Genomic DNA, 14,545 nt, shown 5'->3' with positions numbered 1-14,545 from the left:
GCGCTGTTGCAGGCACCTCCCCCTTAACAGTGGGATGAAGGCCTGCAGTACCGCAGCGTGCCGTGCCGCAGCGTGTGGCGCTGCGGCACATTGCACTGCGATAGTCAGTTTCAGCGCCCTAAGAGTGACGCGGAGCGCCTCGAGCCTCGTCCCGTGTCCCTCGAGCGTACTGAAACTGAATTTCTGGCGATCGGTATTGCTCCGATCGCTGCGCTAAATCCTGCGCTCAGGCGACTTTTGCGCCACTTTGGCGCCCCAACCCAATTTCTAGGCCTCTGTCCCTTCCTGACCCACTCTGTTTATTTTTTTAAGTACTTATAAGTACTTAAATGCTTGTTGAGAGACCCTTAAGAGGAGCACGGGATTCATGAACCTCGGGAACCTCGCCTGTGAATTGGAGGCGGGAGCTCAGTGGCCATTGTACGAGTCCATTAATTGAGAGTTGGGAAAAACACATAAATTCTCCCACATTACACCGGATTACTTGGCGAATGGCTGACTCCATTTTGTGCAGAGATATAGCTGTCAGGAGTTTGCAGGTTATTCCTGAAACCTTGGAAGCCAATCTCACCACATTGCTCGTCACTATCACAACATTGAGGAATTGGCCCGCTGATCTCCACTTTACCTGCCATCTACTACATCAGCTTATACTGTCTCACCTTGGACTTCAGAATTGGACCAGCAGCAGCAGCCACAACACCAACAGGAACATCAACCACAACAACAGCCTTCCCCTCAACGACCTGATGCTCCACAGGAGAGAGGGGAGTAGCACAGGGCTGCACCGCACCGGAGACGATACCCCCAACACAGGGTACACAGGCAGAGGATGAGTTTCCTCAACACTACTGAACAACAGTGCTTCAGGAGGCTCAGGCTATCGCACCAGGTCGTTGCAGACCTTTGTAGCTTGCTGGAGCAAAACCTGCTGCCCAGAGGACCTGGTGGACACGCCTTACCACCGCCGTCAATTTCTTCACCTCAGGCTCCTTCCAGGGATCTGCAGCAGACATTTGCAGGATCTCACAGTCGGCCGCCCACAGATGCATCACCCAGGTGACCGATGCCATGTTTCACAATTCAGCCAATGAACTTTGCCACTGATGAAGCCAGTGTTACTGAGCGAGCTTGGCTTTGTGGCACTGGCTGACTTTCCACGGGTGCAGGGCATCATCAGCTGCACACATGTGGCCATCAAGGCACCCCAGATCACCCTGGAGTGTTTGTGAACCAGAAGGGCTTCCACTCCCTCAATGTGCAGCTCGTCTGCAACCATAAAAAAATCATCATGCATGTGTGTGCCAGATTCCCAGGGAGCTGTCGTGACCCTTTCCTGCTGCGGCAGTCCAACCTCCCTCAGCTCTTCGTACCTCCAACCAGACTTACCGGCTGGCTGCTTGGAGACAAGGGTTATCCACTGAAGACATGGCTCATGACACCCTTGAGGAGGCCAGGTAATGACTGAGGCCCAGGAGCATTTTAATGAGAGCCACATGTCCACCAGATGTTTCATAGACCAGCTTCAGATGCCTTGACAGATCTGGAGGGACCATTCAATATGCACCAGCCAGCGTCTCCAGAATCATCGTCATATGCTGCGTGCTGCACAAAGGATTAGCGCTGCAGGAGGAGCAAGGCACAGAGTGCACAGCCTCTTCTTCTTCTTCTTCAGAGCACAAGGAACCTGAGGTGGCGATGGCACCAGCAGCAGTGCACATTGCTGCCCGGGAGGCCCAGGATGGCCTTACAATGGCCTGGTTTGGTTATCTTGCACCAGTGCACCCATATGGCTCCCAGATGCTATACCAAATCCTCCCCCCCACCCTCACCCCACAACACTACAAAGCAGTCCTACAATGACCAAGTCATTCCTTTCACCCAAACCCCCATTGCTCCAGGGTAAGTAATGTCTCAGCATTCACTCCAAGTGACAAAGCTACTTCCCAGGTAGCAGGCAAAATGGACAAGACGAGAAAGTAGTGGAAAGAAATAATTTGTGTGCGTCAGAAATATAAGTGAAAATTAACATTAACATTTTTCATACACCCATGTGCATATCCTTGTGCATTTACGATTGTGTCTTTTTTCTTTTCTGAGTGCTTCTACAAGGTGCACCCACTGTGGCTTCTGCAGAGGTAGTTACAGGCTGCTCAATTCCCTGCTGCGATTGCATAGACACTTTTGGTGGATGTCATCTGGGTGTTGGAGCCTGTGAGGGCCCCGCCAAAGACTGCTCCTCCTGCAACTGTGCAGGGGCAGACTCGGCCATCAGGATCCGAGGCAGCATGTGGGGCTCTGACTGAGGGGGAGGCAATGGGGGAGAAGTGGGAGTGCTTTGAGAAGAGCCCCCACTTCCATGTCCCCTCTCACCATCATCCCTCTCATGGGCAACCCGCACTTCCCTGCTAGCAAGGAGCTGGAGAGCACCTTGCTGTACATCAGTGGGGCGATAAAGGCCCAAGTCTACGTTAGTATCCCTCCTCGAGATGAGGTCAATAAGAGACTGCAATGTGTTGTTCACAGCAAGCATGCTCTCATTTGACTGGCGCATTAGCTGCTCCATGCAGGTGGCCATCCTTTCCCTGGAACAGCACATCATCGCCATTGCCTGCGATATAGTGGTGTTCATGCTGGAGATGGCAGCGCCTCGTGCAATTGTTGCTGCTGCTCCAAGATCACCCTCTTTCACAATGGCCCCCCGGAGGTTCAGCTTCTGCATCCAGCTGAGCAGAGCTTGGAGGGTCCTGCACCCTCCAGCGAGGACTCTCCACTGCTGTCCCTGTCTCCACCAACTGCTCTTGGTCACTTGCGATCTGTGAGACACCAGGTGACAACACTACTCTATAACTCACAGGACCCACAGAGCTGCGCGTAACTGCGCTGGTGCTGTGTGCTCTTGGGTCTGCTGACGGTGCACCCTCAGATACTGTAGCTTCTTCTGAGGAGTCGTCTTCCTCCTCCTGGACAGTGGGGGTGGGGTGTGGTTGGGCGGCACTTGATGGAACTGTGGGAGAGTAAAGAGATGAATTAGATATCTTATGATAAGAATGGGTAACGTTATCACTATGCACATGATGACATTTTACTGGCTGCTGGAATCAGTCACCATCTGAGTGACTGCTGTATGCCATGTGGCTGTATGAGATTTAATTCCGTCACCAGGTTGCTGAGAGGTCCCCCTCTCTCCGTCTCCCACTGTCAGCAGCTCTGCAACTCCAGAGATTTCTAGGGCCTCCTCCTCTGCTGGAGTCTAATTTGTGAATATTGAAGGCGCACCTCCGGTTCTCTGCCTCTCCCTGTTGTGGGCTCTCTTCTCCTGCAAGGAGGGAAAAAAGAGAACTTTGAGTGAGAACAATGGAATGAGTGTAATAAATGGATGGGCTACACCTGTAGAGGGTGACTATGAGGGAGCGGGGTGACATTGCCAAATGGCCTCCTTCTGTGGTGTTACTTGCTATGAATGCATTGGGATGAGGTTGAGTGTCAGTGGTGGTTAGTCAGATGGGGACGTGAGTAGGTGCATAGACAGTGAGGGATGGGTGCACCTGCAAGGTAGGTTGGTGTGAGGAGTGATGTGCAGGAGTAGGCTTGGGAAGGCAGAGTTGGGGTGACACGCACATCAGAATGTGCCAGCTGTGTCAGCTGTGGCTCAGTTGGTAGCACACTTGCTTCTGAGTCACAAAGTTGTGGGTTCAAGTCCCACTCCAACAACTTGAGCATATAAATCTAGGCCGACCCTCCAGTGCAGTGCTGAGGGAGTGCTGCGCTGTCAGAGGTGCCGTCTTTCGGATGAGGCGCTAAACCTAGGCCCTGCCTGCTCTCTCAGGTGGACGTAAAAGATTCCATGGCACAATTTCGAAGAAGAGCAGGGGCGTTCTCCCTGGTGTCCTAGCCAATATTTATCCCTCAATCAACATAACAAAAACAGATTATCCGGTCATTATCACATTGCTGTTTGTAGGATCTTGCTGTGTGCAAATTGGCTGCTGCGTTTCCTACATTACAACAGTGACTACACTTCAAAAGTACTTCATTGACTGTAAAGCGATTTGGGACGTCCGGTGGTCGTGAAAGGTGTTGTATAAATGCAAGCCTTTCTTTCTTTTATGTAGGTGAATGTGGCATTGCACTCACCTTTCCTGACCTCTGAGTTCATTGAATCTTTTGCAACACTAGATCCACATTCTCCTCACCACATCCCTGCTGCTGACATCCTCTGCGATCTCTAGTCATGCCCTCTTAGTGTCTCTGGCTGGTCTTTTTCAGCCATCCGCAGGGAAGAGGACTTCCTTGCATGCTCTTACTCCCTGGACCAGCACTTCCAGGGAGGCATCTGGGAAGGTTGGAACAGCCTTCTGTCTGTGTGACTCACGAGATTCACAGAAATCTCAATCTGATGCGACAATTTTAGCTCTTCAAAGCACCCTGACCTCTCCTACAGCAACCTTCAAATGAGATGTGTGCAAGGCTGCTTTAAATATCCATGCTGAAAGTGAGTCATCAGTAACATCAGCAGACCTGTTCCATTTAATTGGGCCGGGAAACCCGCATGACTCTTTCAATTGGTGCAATTGAGTTAAAGGCGCAGTGCAGAATGCGCTGTTGAAAAGGTCGGTGGCGGCCCGCTATGTGGCCCGCATGCACCCGCCCCAACATTCCGGCCAGAGCTTCCCTCCTATTTCGATATCAAACCCTAACACAGCGGTGAAAGCCAGCAACTTGAATTAACAGCACCAGTAATGGCGGAGATGGATGGCACATGAGCGAAATGGCAAAATAAGCAGGGCTCTGAACGATTTTAATGACCCAACCTTATCGCCATAAATCCTTTTTGTGACAAAGGCAGCCCCCCTCTTTCCTCCTCCCCAACCCTTTCACAAATAGCCGGTGGCAATGTCCTCGTTAATCTGCTTGGCTGCGCAGTGGTCTGGAGGTCCCACGCAGCTGGCTCACCAGTCTTTCAATGAAAAAACTGCACATGCTCTGAAATTTGCATGGCCCGTTAAAGGGGCCACGACCCAAAAAATAAATTAGAGGGAACATTAGCCGGCAGTACCTCTAAGGACATGAATGCCCAGACGAGGCCTATCCGTCCGTCAGAGAAGCACATGACCATGAATATAAAGCTCTGTGTCTGAGGTACGAGGAAAATCATGATAATGCCTTCAGCTATTTTATTAACACAGACTAAAGACACTGAAGGAGAGAGTCTCACCGGACCCCAGTTATTACAGCCTTGCCGCAGGCCTAGAGATTGGAAAGTCTCTTTCTTTCCTCTCTTGGCTCCCCCAATTGTGCGCACAATCTCTCCATTGATAGCACTCTTTTCAAACGCGCGAGCAGCTTCCAACTGACACAGGGCGGCGCTGCACGAGGGGAAAGTAAAGGGTTGAAAGGAAGACTCGTGTTACCTCGGCCCATGCAACGTGCAGATTTCCCCATCTCCAACTCAGGTTTTAATCCCCCGGAAGAGAAGTTATATCTCCCACTATTTTATTTAATTGTTAAAAGTGGCAAGTGGTTTATGAACGTGGAAACAATTAGGGCTGGATCAAAAAAAACTTACCGAGATAAATACCGCTCTAAATGTCAGTAACACGTAAAGAGACTTGTCCAAGCGTTCAAATGGTGTCCAACAGTAAGAACCCGAAGTGACTGCACAGTCTTTGTATAGCTGAGACTATTCCACTCATCTCAATATACAGGGGAGAATACTGATGCTTATGTCGTAAACATCAGAGTCTCCCCTGTATCTTGACAGGACAAACCAACTGACGGAGCCCCTGAAATCTTCCCGTGGACTCCTAGGGGACTGTGGATCCCTAGGGGGCCGCATCCCTTGGTTGAGAACCCCTGCTGTATATTGGCCCAGTAATTCCTGTCGGGGGCTTGCCGCGCGTGCAAGCCCCCGATGTGCACTTACCCGGCGCGCCGACATCTGAAACCTGGCCCGCAGTAGATTTCCTGTCACTGGTCCGGTTCTGATCTCGGCGCGCTGTGCTAACCTGACCCAGCGGCGTAGTTAGTGCGATGTGCCGGCTGGGATCAGGTGAGCACTGTTCAGCCAATCAGGGGAGGGGAAACTTCATTCATAAGTTTGATAGTAAAGACTGTCAAACTCATGAAAAGTACGGCACCCCAAAACACTACTTAAGCTTTAAATAAAATTTTTAAAAGCGTCCCAATAATTAAATTAACTATGAATAACTTAAAAAAACTATTTTAAACAATTAATCAAATTTTTGAAAAAAATAAATTTTTAAAAAATAGGGTCTAAAACTAAACTTACCTTACTGTAGATTCTTTAAAAATAATAAACCTGTGGAAAAAAAAATTCTAAATTGTACTAAAAGACCACTTACCTGTAAAACTAAGTACTTACGTGTGGTTTTTCAATGCGTAAAAACCAGAGCCCTTTACACATGCGCAAATCTGTAAAAATACAGGAAATCCAAGTCGCACGCGCTGCCCAATACCGCGCATGCGTTCAGCCTCTTAAACCCTTGGGTCAGAGGACAGGAAATGCCGGTTTTCAGCGCATGCGCTGTGCATGCTGAAAACCGGCAATTCCTCCTGGCACACGCGTGAGTACCCTGTCCGTACTCACGCGTTGTGACAGGAATTACTGGGCCATTATATTGTTGGGAAATTAAGTGCAAAATTAAATAATGTCATCCTCCAGTAATAATAGAAAGAAAGTACTTACATTTATGCAGCACCTTTCATGTCCTCAGTATGCCCCAAAGTGCTTCTCAGCCAATGAATTACTTTTGAAGTGTAATCAATGCCAGAGATCCTACATAGAATTTACAGCACAGTAACAATCCATTTGGCCCAACTGGTCTGTGCTGGTGTTTATGCTCCACATGAGCCTTCTCCCACCCTACTTTATCTAAACATATCCGCATATCCTTCTATTCCTTTCTCCCTCACGTGTTTATCTAGCTTCCCTTTAAAAGCATTTATGCTATTTGCCTTAACTATTCCTTGTGACAGCAAGTTCCACATTCTTACCACTCTCTGGGTAAAGAAGTTTCTCCTGATTTCTTTATTGGATTTATTAGTGATTATCTTATATTTATGGCCCCTAGTTTTGGAATCCCCACAAATGGAAACATCTGCTCTACATCTACCTTATCAAAACCCTCCATTATTTTAAAGATCTCTATTAGGTCACCCTTCAGCCTTCTCTTTTCTAGAGAAAAGACTCCTAGCCAATCAATTTTTTCTGATAGTTATAATCTCTCAGTTCTGGTATCATCCTTGTAAATCTTTTTTGTACCTTCTCCATTGCCTCCATATCCTTTTTGCAATATGGAGACCAGGACTGTACAGGTAGATAAGATGGTTAAGAAGGCATATGGGATACTTTCCTTTATTAGCTGAGGCATAGACTATAAGAGCAGAGAGGTTATGCTTGAACTGTATAAAATACTAGCTAGAGTACTACGTACAGTTCTGGTCACCACATTACAGGAAAGATGTGTTTGCACTAGAGAGGGTACAAAGGAGATTTACGAGGATGTTGCCAGGACTGGGGAATTTTAGCTATGAGGAAAGATTGGATAGGCTGGGGTTGTTTTCTTTGGAACAGAGGAGGCTGAAGGGGAACTTGATTGAGGTGAATAAAATTATGAGGGCCCTAGATAGAGTGCAAAGGAAGGACCTATTTCCCTTAGCAGAGAGATCAATAACCAGGGGGCATAGATTTAAAGTAATTGGTAGAATGATTAGAGGGGGGTTGAGGAGGACTTTATAACCCAGAGGGTGGTGGGGGTCTGGAACTCACTGCCTGAAAGGCAGAAACCTTCATCACATTTAAAAAGTACTTGGATATGCTCTCGAAGTGCCATAAACTGCAAGGCTACAGACCAAGAGCTGGAAAGTGGGATTAGACTGGATAGCTCTTTTTCAACATGCGCAGACATGATGGGCCGAATGGCCCCCTTCTGTGCTGTAAATTTCTATGATTCTATGAGTACTCCTAAGTGTGGTCTAATCAAGGTTCTATACAATGTTAACATAACATCCCTGCCTTTCAATTCAATTCCTCTAGAAATAAACCCAAGGGCTAAACTTTTTTATGGCCTTGTTAACTTTTGTTGCTACTTTTAATGATTTGCGTATCTGTACCCCTAGATCCCTTTGCTCCTCTATCCCATTTAGACTTTTATTTTCCAAGGAATATGTGGCCTCTTTATTCTTCCTACCAAAATGCACCAGCTCATATTTATCTATAATGAAATTTGTCATTTACACGCCCATTCTTCAAGCTTATTAACGTGTCGAATAGATATCCAACAAATTTCCTATTCTGGTAAGCCCATTAAACTGGTTCACACTGGGCATAATAAAGACATAAATCCCAACCCTACCCCCACATCTTTTATTACACACTCATCAATGTTCTCTGTGAGAAATGCCACCGCATATCATTGAGTTTTATATTAATTTTTTACCCAGTTTTTGATTACTTTGTATGTGGAGGCATTTAATTATTCCCGGTCACAGGGAGGGAAAATCAAGAGCAGTGCCCCTGTGAACCTCTGATAAGCTGGCGATGCACACAGGACCTCACCAGTGGGGAGGGACTTTGGAAACCTTCCCCCATAGTGTCAAGTATTTGGAATCTTTCTCTCTCTTTCTATACTTTTTTATATTTTTATTACCAGGAACTGCTGTTCCTCTCCATGCTGGTGGTGTTGAATTTCATTTCAGCAGCCACCAGAATAGTTTGAACTGGTCAGGTTTTGATATTTTACTTGAAACCCCATAATAACAGCCACCACCCCCCCCCCCTCCAGAAAACTGGATGAGAACCCAGCAAACCAAACTGTTGCTGCCTGGTTTACATTATTTTAAAACCGGCCTACTCAAAAATGGACTGTCCAACCCAAAAATACTAACAATCAAGGTTTGAAAGAGGGCGGTAAATTAAACTCTTTTATCAAAACATAATTCAGGTTTCCAGCATTTCTGTTTTCTCTTTTAATCTTAAACAGTTTCTTCTAAGAGAGTAATATTAAAATCTGCCTGTATTACAAATTGTTGGATTTCTGTGATTGCGATATCTTTTGTAAAGGAATGAATTTTGGAATTGTCACCCTATTTTCTGCCTCCTTCACCTCCCATGTGTAAGTTTTGAATGGGGCAGAACAGTTATTTGTATTTTACTGTCAACCCCCTTAGTGCTGGTCTTTGTTTGGCTTGTCAGGAAATGAGGTTGAGCAGTGCAAGGAAGAATGCTTCTCATAGATGACCTAGCCAAGACTGGCAAGCTTGCCCCCATAGTCCCTTTCCAGTGATCAATCGTTGTAGCTACAGGACACTTACTGTGGTGTCAATTAAGACCATTACTCTCATTCCTCCAGCATAGCTAACAAAAATTCTAATGTTTAAAATGTTTCAAATAGAGCTAAATAATGAGATGACAGTTTAAATCACAAGTCAATATTGATGGCAAAGATTTCAAAACATTTTGAAATTGTGTAAAACAAGCGGAACTGGATGAAATTAATTAACTGTGTTTAATGGTTTTGTTTTGTCATTTTGACTAATTACATTAGGAGTTTTAACAATAGCATTGAATTTTAATAGGTTCAAGAGAGTTTGATCATTAATCTCAGGATGAGCTTAATAGTTGTGTTTTGTCCAATAGCAGAAAACATATACCTGTACTAGGAAAGTTGAAATGCTGAGGGAGGAGGAGAGCCATCTTCAGGTTGTGGGTGGAAAGATACTTCCGGCAAACTTAACTGATTTTGAAGAAAAATAACTTGCCCATCCTCTCCAAATAGGCCACTTCACAAAAATGTTTTCCCATCAAAAAATAGGACATCCAATCAGAATCGTTGGTGATTATTGAAAAAAGATAGCTTAAGTAGCTGAAGTAAGTCCCTTGGCATATGTGTCGGTCTGAAATAATTGTATTTATTATTAATAGAAGCAGGTCAAAAGGCAAAAAATGAATCTTGAAAATCTAAAATAAAAATAGAAAATGATGGAAATACACAGGTCCATCAGTATCTGAGGAGAGATAAGACATGTTAAACTAGTTCAATCAAGAAAGAAAGAACTTGCATTTATATCGTACCTTTCACAACTTTAGAACATCCCAAAGTGCTTTACAGACAACAAATTACTTTTGAAGTGTGGTCACAATTATAATGTAGGGAAATGTGGCAGCCAATTTGCACACAGCAAGGTCACACAAATAGCAAGGTGATAAATGAGCAATTAATGGGATGCATCTTGCTGGAGCAGGGCATCTCACAGTATAGGTTGTTAGTTAAACTTTTCCTGCACCCTTCAGCTCAAAATTGCTTTGCGCCGTAACTGGCTGGAAGTGTAAGCTGATAATGGCATGGCGAGGGCAATGGTACATCTGGGACCTTAGTTAACAGTGGGGCCAACTGTGCATCTCCTTAACAAATGTGATTTAAGAATTGAGAAAGAGACAGAGGACTGACAGAGAAGGAGGGTGGATTAGTCTTTTTAGGTACAGAAAGAGAAATAAAAAGAAGGAAAGAAAGATCAGATTAAGAGAGAGAAAAAAAAGATAGAAAGGAAAAGTGAGAAAAAAATTATAAAATTTTAAATATAACATTTTTTTAAATCCCTAAAACAATTCACTACATGCAGGAATGAGATTGAACAGTATAAATTGTTTCCTCTCTGGGACAGAGAGGTTGATTGGCATTGCATTAGCAATTATCACATCGTTAGAAAGGTACTTACACTGTTAAATTCCAGCCCTAACTTTCCGTAACGGCTTTAATGGGCAATTAATGTGCAATTCCACAAAGTTCTTAAAAATAATGGGGAGGCTAAAGGCATTTTGTGCTAAGTAAATGGCAAAGCGGCGTAAATTGACCAGCAAGTTCTGGAGTCTTACAACTCATGGCATATCTCTTAATTCCCCGAATTTGCAGGTCATTTGCACATTAATAATGATGCGCATCATTAACACGCTGTTATTTTTTTTTTGCACGATCCAGCCCAATATGTTTTAGTGATGTTGGCTGAGGGATAAATGTTGGCCAGAACACCTGAAGAACTCCCTGCTCTACTTCAAATAGTGCCATGGGATCCTTTGCGTCCACCTGAGAGGGAAAACGAGACCTCTGTTTAATGACTCATTCAAAAGACGACACCTTCACCACTGAGCACTCTCTCAGTACTGCACTGAAGTTTGAGATGACTGGACTCTCAGAAAGCCTTTGTTAAGGTACCTCACACTAAGTTACTTCACAAGATAGAATCTTGTGGTATCAGTAAAAATTTGAAATCTTGAATTAGGAATGAGCTTCAATCCTGCAGCCAAAATGTTGTAGCTAACGGATGTGTCAGTTTGGAGACATGTTGCTGCTGGTGTCCCCCAGGGATTGGTCCTAGGCCCGCTATTCTTCACGGTTTGTATTTATGACCTGGACAGCATTGTTGGGAGTATGATAAGTAAGTTTGAAGATGACACCAAAATCTGTGCAAGTGTTAAGATGGTAAAGGAGTGTAATCAAATCCAAAAAGATTGGATGTGTTAGAGGAGTGTGCCACACATTGGCAAATGCCATTTAATTTAGATAAATGTCGTGTCATGTAAGTTGTTAGGGCTAGCATAGAATACACACATAATTTGCAGGGAACAATACTGAAAGAGGTTGAGAGTGCACAGATCACTAAAGGTTCATGACCTATTTAGAGAAACTGTAGCTAAAGGACCATTCAGTATAATACAAAGGATACCATTCTGATACTATGCAGGTCGTTGATCAAGCCGCATCTAGAGGAGCCTGAGCAGTTTTGGTCCCCCCACATGGTGGGTGATATAATGACCTTGAAAAAGGTCAGGGGAGAGCTACAAGAATGTTTCCAAGCTTGAACCTCAGCTACTCGGATATGCTCAAGGCTGGATAGTGTTCCTATTGATAGATTATTCCAGTTTAACAGATTGGGGAGGACCAGAGGATACGAGTTTAAACCCTGTAAGAGTAGGAATAGACTGGATGTTAGGTGGTTCTTCTTTCCCCAGAGAATTGTGAGCCCCTGGAATGCATTGTTGGCTGGTGAAGTGGGTGCAGTCAGCACCCACCATGCTTCAATCAGCACCCACCATGCTTCAAGAGAGAGCTGGACCAGTACCTGACTGGGGCACAGATTGCATCATATAGAAGGGAGATGTCTTTATAGGTAACAGTTGGTCCATGTGACTGGTTTCAGTCTGAGGGGGTCAGAGAGGAATTTTACAGAGTATTTTTTTCCCTTATTGGCACTAGGTTTTTTCTCCATTTTTTTTGCCTCTCCCAGGAGATTACAATGCTGTGAGGGTAGGTGTGATGAGTAGGGGGGGAACGGGAGGTCGGGGGAGGGAAGAAGTGTTTAGCGATGATGGCCCGGCCATCAGGTTTAATGGACCAGCCGGTCATTTCCTGCCTGTCAATTTCGTATGTTCATATTATGTGCTCAAATGGGCTGTGTAGTGTATGTACCTTTAAGAGGAACTATGTTTTTAAAGCCCCTGTATACTGTAGTACCAGTAGTGACCACTCGGGTATATAAGCCTGTGTAGCGTCTTGTGTTGTTAGCTCACCTCCACCAGACTTTGTTCAGTAAACACTTGTTAAATCAACTCCTGCATTCCGTGTCTCCATTAACACATGGATCTAACAGTGGCGACGAGTTAGAAACGAACTTACCTGCAATTCGGCAGCACCTCAAGGGGATCGATTCCTCAGACGAAGGTCGAAGCCAGAAAAAAATAAAAATAAAAAAAATAAAAATAACTCGAAAAAACTCAAAAACGAGGGCCAGGCTTGGTCTCTAGTCTGTGGTTTCCCCAGCTAAATGGGCTGGTGGCAGGTAGTGCACTGATCCTTCCTGGGCTGCAGCGGGCTAGAGCTCAATCGGGTGGCTCTGCAACGGGGCCGGGCAACGAGTCGGGAAGCAGAAGCAAAGAGAGAGAGAGGGTGGAGCACTCAGGGCGCGGCCGGCGCTGCAAAGCAGGTCAGCGTTCGGACCGAGCAGAGGGAGGGGAAAGTCCCAGAGGGTCCGCTCCACGATGGGAACGGTTCTCCAAGTAACGGAGAAACTATTGAAGCGATATATAAAAAAAATAGAAATACCGCGAAAAGCTGCAGGTCGCAATGGGAACCGCGGAGAACAGCGTTGGCAGCAGCGGCAGCGGCGGGAAAGCGCGGGAGGCACCATCTTAACTCGGCGGGGAAGAAAGAAAAGCGCGGGAAGCGCCATTTTAGATTTTCAAGATGCCGAAGACTGGCAATATTACTGCTTTTGATAGTGATATAGAAGATTGGACCACATATGTGGAAAGAGTGGAGGTATATTGCAAGGCGAATGAAGTAGCGGATGATAAAAAGGCATCGGTACTTCTAAATCTGATAGGCGCAAGGACATACGGGCTGTTACGAAACTTGATCACTCCAGCCAAACTGATGGACAAGAATTTTAAGGAGATTGTTGATACCTTACAGGAGCACTTAAACCCAACACCGCTGCTGATAGCGGAACGATTCAAATTCTTCAGGAGGAATCAGCACAAGAATGAAAGTAACGCTGATTACCTCACCGAATTACGAAAGCTGTCAAAGCACTGCCAATTCGGGGCAGGACTGGCAGATTCTCTACGAGACAAATTCGTCTGCGGTCTCCTAAGCGAAGGAACACAGAAAAGACTACTTTCTGAGAAAGATTTGACACTGGACAAGGCTTTCAGTGTGGCTGTATCATAGGAAGCAGCAGCAAGAGGAGCTGCAGAGATACAGCAAAAGCCACAGGACTTCGGCACCCATGAAATGACACGGGGTTTCGAGAGATGTTATCGCTGCGGCAGATCCACCCATGACCAGAAGGACTGCTGGTTCAAGGACAAAGCATGCAGGCAATGCGGAAAGATGGGACACATTGCACGTGTATGCAGATCTGGAAAGAAATCTGCTGACAGTAAAAAGGTCAATAAGGAAAAGTACAGAAAGGTACAAATGATGACGGACAGTAGCTCCGAAGACCAGAGGAGCGATAGCGACTCCGGAAACAAGAGACTAAGCTGTCTCAAATTACATAATGTAATTGCCAAAGAAGATTACCAGACCATTTGGGTTACCCTCACGATAGCGGGGTCCTCAGTCAAAATGGAGCTAGATACAGGATCAGCTCTGACCGTCATGAGTCGATGGGATTACGAGCGGCTATTTCCGCATATACCTTTGAAAGACACATCCATTGTCTTGAAGACATATACGGGGCAGAAAGTATACCCCAGAGGGAAAATAAGGGTGCCTGTTGTATACAATGGCAAGGAAATACAGAAGTTGTATTTATATGTTCTGCAAGATGGTGGTCCGCCGTTGTTGGGACGTGAATGGATCAGAAAGATATGTTTAGACTGGCACTCCATTCAGGCACTGACGGTGACCAGTAAGAAAAAAAACGATGATGACGTCATACCTGGACGATTAAAAGAAATCTTGGCTAATGCCAAAGAAGTGTTTCAACAGGAACTAGGAACCCTGAAAGGCGCCACCGCCTC

This window comes from Somniosus microcephalus, chromosome 2 (assembly GCF_052327205.1).
Source record: "Somniosus microcephalus isolate GS21.2 chromosome 2, FLI_Smic_1.0, whole genome shotgun sequence".
Lineage (NCBI taxonomy): Eukaryota > Metazoa > Chordata > Chondrichthyes > Squaliformes > Somniosidae > Somniosus > Somniosus microcephalus.
Note: the sequence above shows the minus strand (reverse complement) of the source record.